Consider the following 14,806-nt stretch of genomic DNA (forward strand, 5'->3'; position numbering starts at 1 on the left):
TTCAAACTTTGAAATGTTCTCAGTCTTCTGTTTATAAACAAGAAATGGTTCTGGGTTCTTTAAGACATACTTTCATTTTACTGGGAGTATCTTGTGTTCCTTTTGACTTTACTAGAAAAAGGGCTCTGAAACGCTTTCATAATCAAATGTATTATAGCTTAGATTCAAAAAATATCCAGCCCCCTACTTCTTGTGGGATCAACACTAAGTTATAAACCACACAGACACTTGGAGTCAAAGCACTTCAATGAAGCTGGGCCCAGTTCAGCAAAACACTGAATAATGTATTTTTGGCTCACTGAGGACAATGGGAATCAAACAGAGGCCTGAAGTACTATAGGTCTGGATATACTTAACCACGCATAGCACATAGCTAAGTACATTTTCCTGTAAGCTGCCTCGGCTCATTTGCCATTCCTATCCAAAACAGACATTCTCAGGAAACAGAAAAAAAAATTTGGTCCTTGTATCTACATAATTTATAGAGTTTGAATACTTGAACTTCCACATCTGTTATGCGACTTGACCAAATAAAAGGGGTTTCTTAATATATCTATGAATGTGATATCTGTAAAGAAATGCCATTTACCATGTAAGAAAGGAACTGCTAAAAACTCTCCTCTGTCCCAGTTATTTCAGATCAAAGCTATAGAGTGAAAACCTGTTAAAAGAGAACCATACAAAGCACAAACCTGTTAGGCAAATCAAAGCAGCCAGTGGTAAAATGATAAAATACTGAAATAACTATTTAAAAATTGCATCCCTAAAACTCTCAGCTAGATGAATACATATTTTAATACTGCTTGACAAAGTGTGGTGTCTCCCATTTTTCTTCTACAGCATAGTATGAATAAAGAAATTATTTTCAGGAATGAATCTGTTCACCAGTGTGTTCATTTTTCTTTGGCATATTGATCTCAGCACCCCATCCTTCTGATATGAAGAAAGTTAGCTTTATGCACAGAATTTTGAAGCTGGAACCTAAGGCTTTATTTACCCCCAAGTCATAGGAACTGTTTCTCTATCATTCTTGTATCCTGGCCCCTAATCCTGATTCCAGAGAGGAATGTACTGGAGATGGTACAAAGCAACTCCCTTTGTCATCCCACCAGTTATTTGTTCAGTAACTTCTAAAGCTTTGGAAACTTCTGTATGTTCTCTGAGGTACAGGAAAGTCTGCTTTTTCCTGAGTCTAATCAGAAGTATCATTTTAGAAGCTGTATGTGACCATTAAATCATTAACTAAATATTGTAACTATATTTCAGTATTAATAATAAGTAATTATGTGCTCTATTCACTAATTTTTAATAATGTAATGATTTACATTTCATAATATATTTTTAATTTCCATAAAATATGTAGGTTCCTTATTGGATGTGAACAGATTTGATTTACCAGTTGATAACCCAGCTCATAGCCTTTCTTCACAATTAGGTCTTAAATTGAATGAGCAAAGAAAGGAGGAGTGTGATTCTCAGAGGCAATTCTTTCTAATAAAAAAGTGAAAGAACAGTGTGTATTTCAAGCAGTTTTGTGATCCAACACAATGCCAGACAGCAAAGTTCCATCACATCCTGGTTCCCTGTACATCACTCTTGCTTTACATGTCCTGTCTTTCTGTGAGCATATGTGACATGTTCCATGAGATATGTGCACAAGGTGCCTCGTCACCTTTTATGGCTCTGCATCCCAAAGTGCACAGTGCCAGTAATTAGGTACACAGGCAACTGCAAATTAGATCTTCTATACTCACAAGAAAAATTATAAGGACAGCATTGAAAGATCTGAACTCTAATTCCAGTATTAATGCCATTTAAATTGGATGACTTGGAATGCCTGCTTCACCAAAAAAGTGAGTCAGGATTAAAGAGTGAGTTGATTTATTAATTAATAAACTAAGACTCAAGTCCACCTTTTGTTGGGATACAATCTCTACACATTAGTACATTAAAATTGTACTCTATACCGAATATAAATTCAATATACTGCATATTTCAAGTATTAGTGTACAAAATAATCACCGAGTTCTCAGGAGTTATCAATCTAATTTCAAGACAAGCTCATTACTACCACTACTCAACTGACATCAGTGGCAGTGGTTTATTAAGCTCACCTGAATGAAAATATGGGGTTTTGTGCACCTGCACATACTCACATACCAGCACATTTTCAGGCAAAAACTACTTGTGTCCTCTGTTCTCCTCAAACATGAGCTTTGTAGCAGGAAACAGGCTCTTGCCTTCTCCCAGTAGAGAAAACTATTGGTTCTCTTGCTTCACCACTTCATCTCCTCTTCCAAACATAAACTCACATTCAGCTTCATCCAGTTTACTCATTAATTAAATCAACTAAAAATTACAGGTATTTTCACATGACTCTTGGGAAAATCAAGCCTATAAAGACAACGTGTAATGCATAGATTAATAATCTAATGCATACATGTAATGCATATAAGTACTTTGCAAAAATAACCAGAAGAAAGATCACTCACACATTTGTTACTTGCAAGTCACCTACAATTTTCCGTGAGAAATTTGGTTTTTTGTTATTACTGTTATTACTGTTATGTTCCTTTTATCACCATAATAAACTGCCTTTGCCAGGAAAACTTTATCATTCTGTGTCTGCTGGCCACAGCAGAAAAACGTTTCACTTCTACAGGATGGAAATGTGCTTGTTTTCAGGTCAAACAATCAGTTACACATCAACTCTTGCACCTCCATCCACCACTGCTGGCTTTACAGTAACTTTCCTTACAGTGGAACAACCCCATCAGGCACTTTTGTTATCATAAACCCATACTAGGCTTAGCACAAATAATGTTAACCACACACTTCATTTTCTAGTAACTTATTAGGTATGTCATGTTAGCTAATCTGCCATAAAATATTCATCCCCCTAAAGGGATTAAAAGAATGACATGCTGCTGTTGTGTAAGTGTGCACTAGAAAAGTGCTGATTTCTCTGACAGGCCTGGGTGGCTTTTGTGAGTTCAGCCACATTAATGCATGAAGAGTAGAGGTTCCATGGTCTGCTTTGGCTAGAACATGTCAGTCTATCCCATTAAAATTATCTATGACCTTAGTGAGCAAACATAAGCACCTTATCCTCCTGCCTCTGATCTTAAAACCATATTCCATTGGACTTCATCTGGCGAAAGACTGGACAGGAGGTTGAGTAAGCATAACATTAATCAAAACCCCTTCTGAGTCTCTGTGTGTTGTATTTCTTCCTCTACCATTAGTAAATCCCTATTATTTGTGTCAGATATGTAAGCAAATTTTAATCTAGAAAATTGACTGAACACCATGGTATCTCTATTCCTTATGCTATAAATAAGAACAGTAAAAGGACTGATGGATACAGGGCATATTCTCCCTCTGGTAGATCCTGGATATTAAGGACAGTAATTTTCTTAATGATATGGATATGTGTCCTACTAGCTACTTTCACATTTTGGGTGTCAAAATGAGTAAAATAGATACTTTTAAAGAAGGAATTAGAAGTCCGTTTGCTAAGATGAAGGCACTTAGCGTTCCTGTCATATCATATTTTGTTAGGAAGACCAGTAAAGAATAACAACTGTTAGACACTGTTCTTATTTCAAACCTTAAAAATATTATCAGTTACTTTTCTATCTCAAAAGACTTTGGAGTTCCTAAAATTCTTGCAGAGGAAGTTGTGAAACAGCTTCTAAGAAACCAAAAGTTTTCTTTTCCATTCCTGTCACCACTGAACTTGAAAGGGAAAAGGTTATATATTGTGGGAGTCTGACACCATATGTGCTTCCTGTATAAAACACAGTTCCATTTGGGATTGATTTTGTAAGCAAATAGTGCAGATAGGGTGATAAGCTGTAAGCACATCACCCACTGTTTGAATAATTACTTACAAGACAACATTTCTGTCCCCCACTGTTCTCATCAGTCCTCAGTAAGGCAGAAGGAAACTTGCAAACACCTTCTGACTCTATTCCCTCAATTATAAAACCTCAAGATTAAAGAGTTGGAGTTTTTTACCTACTTGTGAGCCCACTCATTCATCCCACCTCACTAATGAGCCATGTGGAGGATACAGTCCAAGCCAAGACTATCTTCCTGTGAGATTATCTGTAATGCTACAACCACCCCCAAAAAATGCCAAAAGAAAGCATATCTTTAAGTCTCTTCTACTGGGTTGTGTGCATATGCAGCTCTCATTGAAACTAAATGTCTCAGATAAGCCATGCAAATAATGCAGTTGCTTCTTTCTGTCTCTTGAAAAAAAAAATTACTGTTTTCATTTTGCAGGTCTTGTGGTTAAAAGCCATCCTTGAATCTTCTTCCTTGCAAGCAGGGCAGATGTACAGAATGCTTGGGGGAATGCAGAGGTTTTCTCTGCACACATGTTATTCCCAGAGGTAAAGAAATATTTCTGCCCCAGGACGTCCATGCATAGCTCAGCCTCCTCTGTGCTACTACTTGAGTCTCCTCATATTTCAGACTTGTGGATATTTCTGGACTCTGCTGGATTTGACTGAGCCCCTTTTTAATCCTCTCCATAGGCCATAGGGAGCACATTTCATACATCATTCCTGTAAATTAATTATGTTAACAGATGAAGGGTGCACTGTACCTCTGAAATCACCTGAGCTGAAAGACTCTTTTCTTCCACAAAATAGGGTCTCTGTTTCTGAGAAAGCCTGAGGCAAAACCCACAGGACTGCTGGGGATACATCCCACCGGTTTCCCTATTCTTTAAGGTGGTGAAGAAGTAGTGGCAATTCCGCAGCATTAGGAACACCCCATAGAGCCACTTTTTTATACCCTGCAGCTTCTGGTTCCATTTTCAGTGTTGGTGCTGCCACTCTCTGCCTCTGCTTCCTTAGGGTTCACTTTTCTCTACCTCCACCACCCATCAGCACATGCCAGATCACGGTATTTATTTTTAAATCCTTTCAAATCTTACCTTGTAACAGATAATCTTGCTGTGGTCATCGAGTATCTGCACTGATCTTTGTATCCATGTGGCCAGGCCAACACGGCAGATGCAGGGTTGTGCTAAATCTGTGAGATTGCATCTGGCCAGCCCATTTCCACAAACCTCAGCATTTAGTACATGTAACTACTGTTTTAAGGGTAACTCCATAACATAGCTTCTGAAATTACTTTTTCCAGATACAAGGGTTTCCTTAATAATATGTACCATTTCAAGTGTGCTTTCTTTTCAAGCCGGAGTCTTGCACAGCCTTCCTCTGCATCAGCACTATTTACTTTTTTCTGCATGCCAGGGAAACAAAGCAGAAAGGGTAAGAAAGCTAGTGTAACTAATAAAACAAGCAGGAATAGTGTAGCACAATTTATCTTCTTTGATAGGAAAAAGTCTCAGGAGAGAGTTAATTCTTGGGGAGTGGTGACCACTTCGCTTTTCCTCCCAAGGCCTTTCTCACATTGCAAGAGAATTTTACAAGACAAGAATGAATCTTTAGTTGAACTTTAACTACAGGGCATCAGACTACAAGCTGAAGGAAATGGAGAAGTAACATGACAACACTGTCAGTTCATTTTGCAAAAGACCTGCAGCATCTCATTTGCAATGAGATGTCAATCCTGTAATTAGCAATTCAGTCAGTATTAATTGTGTGTGTGTTACTTCCCATCAATCACTGTCATTTCCATGTAGTCAGGATGTTTTATAGAACCCAATTTGTAAACAATGTGCAAAAGTTTAATCCACTTTAAATTAACATTGTCAGACATGGCACATAACCTTCCATGAATACAGATAACTGTGTGCAATTGTGTTTTGGCTCCTAAGTAGGGAAACGGAATGTTTTAGATATTTTTTTTCTATAAATACACTTTTAGTAGGACCTATCTTAGTAGGTCATAAGGGAAAAACAAGCATCCATTAAAGGCCATTACTCCACATGTAAAACCATTGTAACCAACCTGTAACACATACTTACTTGTCAAGAGTAACACAAAACTGAAAGAGCCAGGAGAGAGAGAGAGTTAAAGGCACAACTCATTCCAGAAATTCACATTTTACGAAGCAATATCCATTCTTGATTTAAGATGTGTCCAACGAGACATAATCCATGGCTTCCCTGGCAAATGGGGGTCCAATTGCTAACAAAAATATTGAATCCTCTGGTTCTTAATTTATCAATTTCAAACATCAGAACTCACTTTATTTTCATCTGACAGATTTCAGAAAGCCCTCCATAGGAAAATTATATTTGTCATATATTATGAGAACACATAAATTATATTTCTCATATAATGACTGCTGAAATCATCCTTTCACCTTAAATTCGATAGATTAAGTAGATTGAGCTCCTGGAACTCTTCCTCTTTAATAACATTTTTTCCTATACTTTAATTATTCCACTGGCTCTTCTCACTGGTGATCAACAACCTTGCTGAATTGTGAACGTTAGTCTTCCACTGGGAGACCTCTGAAAGTGCCAAATAAAACAAAACTTCTATTTAATATTCTCAGGATTGCATTAAAACCTTTGCTGCAAATTGCATTCTTTCTCTCCTATACCATAACCACTTCTGACTCAAAATTAATTGCTCATCCATTGCTTGTGAGCCACTTAGATCCTGTGCTTAATATGGGCAGTTGCTTCCTTATTTATGCTGCTCACTGTGAGATTCATAAACACCGAAGCACAACAGCCATCAGAAAATTTTTCATGTGTCTAAAAGAATGTCATGGAATGAAATGAATCACAGACTGTGACTCTGTCTTCAGCTGTCTCCTCTAGAGAGCTCAGCCCAGACCACAAACTGGAACTCTTGTGTAAAGCTGCCAAAAATGCAAATTCCAAACTGGCTACCAGCTTTTCTTTCACTTAAAACCAAATTTAATCTACAAAGCATATACATCGTACATCCCAGGCACAGTTTGCACAGTTTTCAGGTCAACTATCTGTTTAAAAGTCTATCTCTTAATAATGGGTTATTTTTTAACAGAAAGCATCTGTGTATAAAAGTTGGTAGAAACAAAGCGACATCTTTTCACATGTGGCACCTTATGCCCTTTTCTTATCCCCATTTTGGACCCACAAGTCACCAGGTCAGGAATGCTGCCTAGAAATGTTCACACCTCACTGTGTGGCTTGGAAGACAGAGTTAAGTTGATGCACTTCACTGGTCCTCTAAAACCTGGGACTTTCATTTTACCATGTGTATATTTTCTTTTGATAATCCAGCAGATATGCAAGGACCAAAAGATGTGTTTTATGTCTGCCTAAGGTCTAATGGAGGTACAGTATTCATGGACACCATTGCCATTATGGCTAACAGGAAGGTGTCCCTACAAAAGAGACCACACACCCCAAGGACTTCAGTGTTTGAAAGCTTTCATCAAGGCCCTGAACTCTGAATTCTTTATGTGCACATACAGTGTTCTCTTAATTAAATGGCTAGTACAGTACACATGAAAAGAACATGAATTTAAGATCGGGAAGTATATCAAAGCACATGGGACAAAGTTAGAATAAAGATGCACTGAATATGCTCACAAAAACAGAACTGAGATTTGAAATGGGATGGCTACAATCAAACCAACCAGCTCCCACAAAGCCTGATGGTTTTGTCTGTTACCTGCATCTGGAATACATGTGTTTCACATCAACACAACTGATTCTGTGCCATTTCTCCAAAGAGGCAGTTCTTTGCAGAATGAACAATCTTCTCAATCATGCACATAGGTTAGGGATGAAAAAAGGATAGGAAGAGTCTTCCACCAAAGGATACAAACTATCCATGCTGATCCCTTAAATTACATTCCCATATATTCTAGGATGAAAGATACACAAAATAAAACTTTGTATCGCATGAGTAAAGGTTTTACTCACCTTCCCACCTACCAGATAGGAACATATTTAATTTACTTATATCTTCTGTATTCTGATATGCATTTATATTTTACACTGTTTTTTACTGTTACCCATAAATATCTACTGATTTAGCTATAAAGCACTCTTATAAGTTTTGAAATCTATCTAAAAATATGGATGAAATAATGGAGGAGATGGCTGTACTGAAGAATAAAATTGAAAAGGCTAACAAAGTTTTGATGTTTAGGGGAATTATGGACAGCATTTATGGGAAGAAACAGGATTTATCAGCTCAGTAATTTACTGTGCATAATTTTTCCACTGGAGGTACTACAGCAAAACAAAAAGGCCCCAAGGAAGTCCAAGCCAATGTTGTTTGAGATTCTGGAGTCACTGTTTAGGAAGATACTTAACAGTGTTGTTGGCTCCCGGCATGATTAATCTTATTACTTTCAATGGAGATATTCACATGCTTCAATTAGGCTTCCTGGAGTACATTTACCCAAAATAAAAGGGAAAAAAAATTGCTGCCTTCCAAAGCATCAATTGTTCACAGAACTCTTTAAACTAACATTTTGTTGTTACAGCTTCCACAACTGGCTACCTCAAAGAGCACAACAATACAGCAATCTGACCCCCCTCAGCTTAAAGCAACCTATCATCACTCCTTTTATTTTTTGCAAAAGTATTTTTGTCCATTCTGACTGGATTCCTTCCATACACCCTGTTTCTCACTTTGGCTTTTTTCCCCTGGAGGGTGAATCTCCACTGAGCATTAGCCTTCTCATGATTCACGTGCAACAGGAGACATTTTACAGTGACATAGGACAGAAAAGACAGTATTTATTAACCTCTTAGCATACAGCACCTTAAGGTCCCTAGGTCAGAACAGACAAGCAAAGAGTTACATTAACCCTTCTTCTCCTGAAGAACAGTTTGTGATTTATTCTCTCCATGTGCTTGTCCATCAACTCAGCACTGCACTTCAGGCTGCTCTTCTAGAGATTTCTCATGTTCTTCACCCCATACGAGCAAATATCCCATCATGGTGTGGGGCTGTTGTACCTTCAAGGTGACACTGCTCATTTTAAGATGGTTCTTGGAAGTTCACTTAGATTTCCCTTTCTGACCAACAGCTCAAGAGAGACATTGCTCCCTTTGGTCCTGTTGAGATACAACGCAAAAGTAAATGAGTAACAGCATCAGGCACATTTTTCACAAAACAGAACACAAGCATCGGTTGTTTCCTGAGAGCTGCCATTTCCCCTTGCAGTAATTCTCATCTCTTTGAAAATATTACAGTGAAATTCTGTCCTTCTGAAATTCTGGGCACTTTGAAGGAGTCAAGACTTTACACAGGTTTGTTCCCTTCACCCCCACGTATTGATGTCTGGCCATGAGTATGTTACTAAATGAAAAGTCTGATGCAAACTTGGTTTTTGCTCTGGTTTGCCAGGATCCACCAGCAGTGATACCACCTCCAAAAACACTTCCATGCTTCTGCCCTCTGCTTCAAAGTTAGGAAAGCAGGTTTTGTTCTTTTGTGGGTTAGAACACGTGCTAGTCCACAAGTGACAAAAATGCTGTTTCTAAATTGCTCATCTCAGAAAGGAATATTAGAAATCCACCAGGCCAAATTCTTCCTTGAGTTCAGATTAAACTCCCCAAGATAGAAACATTGTCATTCTGCTCCAAGTGTAAAGACAGCCTTCCAAGAAACTAGAGGCCTCACGTAGAGCATAATAAAGTGGACAAAAAGCTTTGAAACTGTCCTGGAAATTTGTAGCCACTGCTTTACATGGAAGTTGTGATATTAATAATCCAATCCAGTCTCTCACATACAGCTGAGCGACGTTCCACACTGCTTTGCAACATTTCTGCTTCAACAACCTTGTCTGCGTCAGCTAATGTTGACACAGGAGCTAACAAAAAAACTCTTTTAAAAGCAGAGGTCTGTGATTAGTTTTTACATCCAGTTGCACACACAAACACAATAACAGATGGGAGATTACTAAAGAGTAGCAGAGAATGAATTTTCCATGTCATTATCTTTCAGAGATGAGAAGTACAAAACAACACCTATTCTATTACACGTCTGGCACAATGGGCTTCTGTCTTTGGGCCAGATGTGATCTGTTTTTAAAGGAAAGTGGAAATCTAATTAGAACGGACTGTGGAGAGGCTGACCTTACACTCATCTGAGTTTTCATTAAAGCAGCTACCTAAAGCACTTGATATGTTTTAGGCTGCAGCTGTCAGCTTCCAGAGCTACTTCTGAAAGCCCTAAAGAAGAATTAATTGCAAGGTAATGATTGCAGCAGTGCAGATAGCACAGCTTGCTGTTCCATTACAAGAATAACCTTTTAATTACCAACAGTTAAAAGAGGTCATTCCTATGGACGCTTGGTCAAATTCTAGGAATTGTTAAGTTCCCACAATTCCCATTAATTTCAAAGGACCTTTCCAGGATTTATCACCACTCAGGATTTCACCCAGTCATGGTAATTGGATTTTTAAACCAATACTTTCTTCTGAAGTTTCAGACATCCAGCCAGACCTGCTGCCAGACACCTGATAAGGTCATTTGCCTTTTTTTTTTTTAAAGTTGCATTTGCTCTTTAAAATTGTTTACTTTAAACAGTTTGCAGGCCTTTATTTACAAATACATTATATTTAAGGACATCAATGTATTTCATCTGCTGGTTTTGCCCTTCAGTATGTAAAATGACTTGAGAGGATGTCACAAAAAGAACTGAGTACAGAGTATTTGCCAGCTTATCTCCTCTCCCAGTTAAATTCATAGCTTTGAGAATCCAGACCTTTCCCTTGATCTGACAGGTAGCAGAACAAAGCACTTGTATTTTAGGTGTTGTCTGTCATGTTTTATCTCAGAAAGACATTTACATACTTCAACAATGCCAAGAACACAGGCTTCCAAATTCATATACAAAATGGAAGCATTCATTAATCACCGATTAACTAGGCAGCAATCCAGAAGAGCAGCTTGCTCTAAGAGCTTGATACCAACTGAACATCCATCAATAGATTTCTAATATATCTGAGAACATTTTGTAGTCCTAAAAATTCCAGCAGCAGAAATGTCAAGAAGACATTGCAATAATGAATAATTATTTGTTATTACCGCCAAGGAGTTAATATACTAATGGATATCTACTTTATTCTCCACTTGTAAGATAACTGATTGTTAATGCATGTTTTTATATGGGAACATTACTCAAACTCCTAAACATGACATTACCCTTAACAAGGATATTCTGATACTTTGCTGAGTAGAAACATTGTAGTGTAGAATAAATGCTACTCATTGTTTTATTGCAGCATTGCAGTTCTGCAGGGAGTTGTGTTAAAAGCCAATGTCTCTTCAATATTGAGTTTCTAAATTAAAATGTATACTGTAACTGATGCAGAAACATAAGAACATGCAACAAGAATTTAGTTTTTCTATCACACAAAAAGGCTCAAAATAGATGGAATGATCACCACTGTCACTGTAGATCCTTTAGCATCAACTACACTAGTCCACAGTGGAGGCAGCTGGGCCTAACCAAGAAACACAAGATTGTCCATATAGGTTCAATTGGCATAACACTTTTGCCAGATGCATAGTGATACCCACCTCTTGAACAGGTCTGTGGCTTCATTTTTCACCAAACCCTCTTTCTTGGACAAACCAAACCACTGACATTGAAAAAGGTTTCTCATGCTGTCTCTAACACCAGCAGTTCACTGCTGCCTATTGGTAGCTATGAGCACAAAATGTTCACCAGAAATTTGCCCTCAGTCTTCCCATCACAGAGACTGGTACAGAAATGTCCTAAGTTGCTGATGCTACAGGCCAGGAATGAATGGGTCATGCCTGGAGTAGTTCTTCAAAGAACACACCCTATCTGGTAGACCTGCTGTGTAGCCCAGCTTGTGCATCACACACCACCTGCATCACATACCAGCCTCACAGGACAATCCAGCCCATCCAATAGTGAGGAAAAACAACTTTTTTCTCCAGTGAGAAACAACAATTACTCTAACTGCCAGCAAAACAAACCCGTAAGGTTTTCAGCCCTGCTGAAATCACAGACAGCTCTGCAGGGGCATCTTTGTTCATCTTCAAAGTTTTTCAGAAACACTGAATAATCTTCATATTCCTCCTGTGGGCAGGAAAGTATTAGTACCTGCCAATTAAAACCATCACAGAAATAGAGACACAGAGAAGCTGTAAGAGCACAGCTCACATGTTCTGAGCGACTAAGACTGCCCACTCATTCTTCAGCTAGAGAACATTTTGTTTCATTTGAAGTTCTGTGGTTTTTTCCTTTGCTTTGCTAAGAGTCAGCATAATTGGTATCAAGATAGGGTTCTTGTTCTTCCTGGCTCCCCAGTACAGTTGACGATAATAAAAAGGTAAGGAGATAAAACAAAAGGCCCTGAGCGGCATTTGGAGCATCAGCTTTGTTTTGCCAGTACTTAAAACTCACAGATAAAGGTTGTCTGGCTGAACATCAAAGAGAAACTCAGCTGGGCCTTCTCCAGAAACGTGGTGAATCCATTGCAGTTCAAGAACAAAGAAAAAAAGAAGAAATGGAGCATGCTCACCTCTGAAAATTATATCCATAAAGATGCTCCAGCAAACTGCCTTCTGCAGTAAAGGGCTTTATCTGCCTCCTTCGCACCTTCCACAGAGATGACTCAAAATGTGTTGTGACAATTCAAAGTGCATCAGTACTGAGGAAGTACATGAGAATCCTCAAAGTTTCCTGGCTGTGATATTTTGAAAGATAAAAAAAGATGATAACTGTGTGCAAATACAGTTCTGATAATCTCTGGTCTCTCATGACAACCTGAGGTTCAGAAAGAGACAGTGGTTAATAGACACATGTGAAATCTTGCCTGCCATTTATAAGGGAAGGAGGGGAACAGGGAGAAGGGAATAATTTTTCACTGTTCTATCCAGAATCACAGTCTTTGCACATATGGAAAAAAAAAATTTGAAAGTGGAAGTCAATTTTAGCTGCATGAACTGTAAATTCTGCCTCACAGCAGGAAAAAAAGAGTAAGAGCTGAGACTCACCTTCATCTGGTTTACAGATGCTCAGTCAGATCTTCCATTGCAGGCATAAAACCCTCCAAAGGAGGTTGTGAAAAGGCACCTGAGTGTTGGAGGGCATCAGACCAACTGTGCTTTATCATATTGCCCCAAACAGACAGCAGGATGATCATTTTTATATTGCATTCACTTCTCTTCAACTAGAAATTGTTGTTCTAGTTGTCTAAACTAGGATTATCACTTTTCCACTGATGAAGGTGAGATCCTTCATGATCATGAAGCTTAGGTCCAGGCTTGCTTTCACCTAGTACACCCAAGATAATAGTCTTACCATTTCATGCTAAAATAAACTTTTAACTTGCTTGCTTTGTGACCACAATTTTCTCTGCTGTATTTTAACATCCAGATGAATTCAGAATGCATAGCAGATCCAGGTATCACAAGCAATTTCATAGATCACTGAAAAATTAAAAAATATGGTACCATAATGGAATCGGAATAATAGACTGAAGCTCCAACACTTACTTGAACATATAGCTGAGTTGTATCCTGGAAAGGATCCAGAAAGTTTCCTAAGTTGAAAATGGTGGGAGGCAGTACCTTCCTAAAGAGCTTCACATCACACACCAACCAGCACTGACTGCACAGGACACGCAGCATCAATAGTTAAAACTCAGGCATCGAGTAGATCTCTGGCACCTAAAAATTGCTTTGTTATTAAATGTCCTTATTTCCAGCCTCTACCATTCTGTAAAGGGGAAAAAATGGTACATTCCATCCAGTTTTACTGTCAGTGTGCTCTCTATGCCTTCCATAGTTTGAGATATGTGTACCTTGAACTCCACGTCAGTCATTTAAATCTCTTCATGGAGCTAGTCCTCGATGGACTCAAACTGGGGTCACTCATACCAATCAGCTGCCCTGGCAAGCTGCTGTGCATGTTCCAAGGACACCCCTAGATCCTAATGTATCCTTGCAGAGTCTACCCAATGCAGAAATCACATTAGAACTCTGACCTAAGTCTGTAAGAAAGTATTCCTCACTTCCTTTTGCACAGTTTGATACCCAGTCACCGGCCAGGTAGGACACAGCCCTAAGCTTACTTTCTGCTAAGCTTGGCTCAGGTCTTTGTGATCTGGTCTTATAATCAGCTAGAAAATAAATGTATTTGAACTGCACAGGCAGAACTGGAACAATTCCATCAAGAATTCTTGAAGCAAGAAGTTTCATAGGGTTTTCTGCGTCTATCAGATTCTGACAAATGGAAAACAATAAAGTGTAAAACCAGAAGGATTTAGCATAAACTGTAATCTATATTTTAAAATGGAGTTCACAGTAGCTCATCTTCAGCCTTAATGGAATTGCTTGTATTCACTGTGCAAAGAATGCTACCTCAGATGAAATTTGTGGTATTGCCTAGTTCTTGCAGATAGTGGAGTTTACTAAACAGTGGCAACACTGCATTTATTTTTATGATTACTGTAATAATGATGATATTTTTACAGAGGTGCAGCATGAAAAGACACAATATAAGACTATTTTCTCAACATTTTTACTCAATTACTACACTAGCTAGGGTCTGTGGGCTTTCTGTCTCAAGTCACAAATTGTAAAATGATGTTCTCCTGTCTGATTTCCCCATTTTCCTTTTAAGGTGGAGATACATTCAAATATTTACCTTATATATGTCATAGGTCACTAGAATGATAAACTTTTAAACAACGGAAGCCAGGGTGGTCCAAGAATCTGCAAGTCAAAATTACAACTTAGACTTCAGTCTTATAAGCCTTACCTTGAGCATCTAACTAATCAGAACAATGGTCTGCCAAGTTTTACAGCACGATAATGACTAGAAAAAACAGCATTAGCTGGTGATCCTCTACTTTAGTGAACTAGTAAATGGACTGTTTAA

At 38.4% G+C, this 14,806-nt stretch overlaps 1 long non-coding RNA gene across 1 annotated transcript; it reads right to left on the reverse strand.

The window, feature by feature from the left end:
• Window positions 1-532: 532 nt before the first annotated feature.
• On the reverse strand, window positions 533-14,436 carry LOC113975668. The gene is made up of 6 exons (XR_003536879.1): window positions 12,919-14,436; window positions 12,444-12,688; window positions 8,701-8,996; window positions 4,949-5,259; window positions 2,115-2,394; window positions 533-661 (listed from the first exon to the last, which is right to left on the reverse strand). It is a non-coding gene; the product is annotated as an uncharacterized LOC113975668 (long non-coding RNA).
• Between the last annotated feature and the right edge of the window lie 370 nt (window positions 14,437-14,806).

Source organism: Neopelma chrysocephalum, unplaced genomic scaffold (genome assembly GCF_003984885.1).
Source record: "Neopelma chrysocephalum unplaced genomic scaffold, ASM398488v2 Primary Assembly neopelma1_24, whole genome shotgun sequence".
Classification (NCBI taxonomy): Eukaryota; Metazoa; Chordata; class Aves; order Passeriformes; family Pipridae; genus Neopelma; species Neopelma chrysocephalum.